Raw genomic sequence first — 667 nt, 5'->3', positions numbered from 1 at the left:
ATTCGTGTGTTTTTTTACGATTATCTATATTTAATAATATATATTTCTGTACAAAGAAGCATATATTCGTACGACTTATTATTGGTAAGGCAAATGTTTGTTATATTTCATGGAAACAAGGGTTTGATTTGTATATATGTTGTGAATAATATATATTCATCTTTTTTTTTTATTTGCCTTGGGAATGTTTTTCCACTAATTGTTTACTATACCTCCCTCCAGTAGGTAGCAGCCCCCATACCCATCATAAGCGTGATCGTATTGCACGTGAGGATGATAGTGGAGGCATGATCCATGATGATCATCCACTCGGGGCGCTCTCCATTTACACCCTCCATAGTCCATTTACCTTCGTCTGCCATTGGTTCTGCAAGAGTGTGTACTCCATCACTGTCACTATCTGGTCGTATGAAAGGGTACATGGAAAAGGCATACATGAGACAAGAACTATACTGGGAATTTTGGAGAGAAAAAATCTGGCGTTCGAATTTAAAGCTGCATGTAGGGAGAAATAAACTGTGTGAAGAAGCTTTCAAAGATATGAGTAAAAAAATGGTCTAATAAATATTTATATGAGTCGGATACCCGAGATTGCGTGATCCTTTCAGGTATAAAAAGAAGAGAAGGAAAATACGTGTAAAGGTATTTATTAAATGAGTGCCGACGA

At 36.4% G+C, this 667-nt stretch overlaps 1 protein-coding gene across 1 annotated transcript in view; it reads left to right on the top strand.

Annotated features, from left to right (window-relative positions):
• The window catches only part of LOC119589288 (solute carrier family 10 member 6-like), a gene marked incomplete at its 5' end in the record, with an annotated part of 17,273 nt that overhangs the window by 15,696 nt on the left and 910 nt on the right, over positions 1 to 667 (top strand).

Source organism: Penaeus monodon, chromosome 25, assembly GCF_015228065.2.
Source record: "Penaeus monodon isolate SGIC_2016 chromosome 25, NSTDA_Pmon_1, whole genome shotgun sequence".
Classification (NCBI taxonomy): Eukaryota; Metazoa; Arthropoda; class Malacostraca; order Decapoda; family Penaeidae; genus Penaeus; species Penaeus monodon.
Note: the sequence above shows the minus strand (reverse complement) of the source record. Positions and strands in the feature narration are given on the sequence as shown.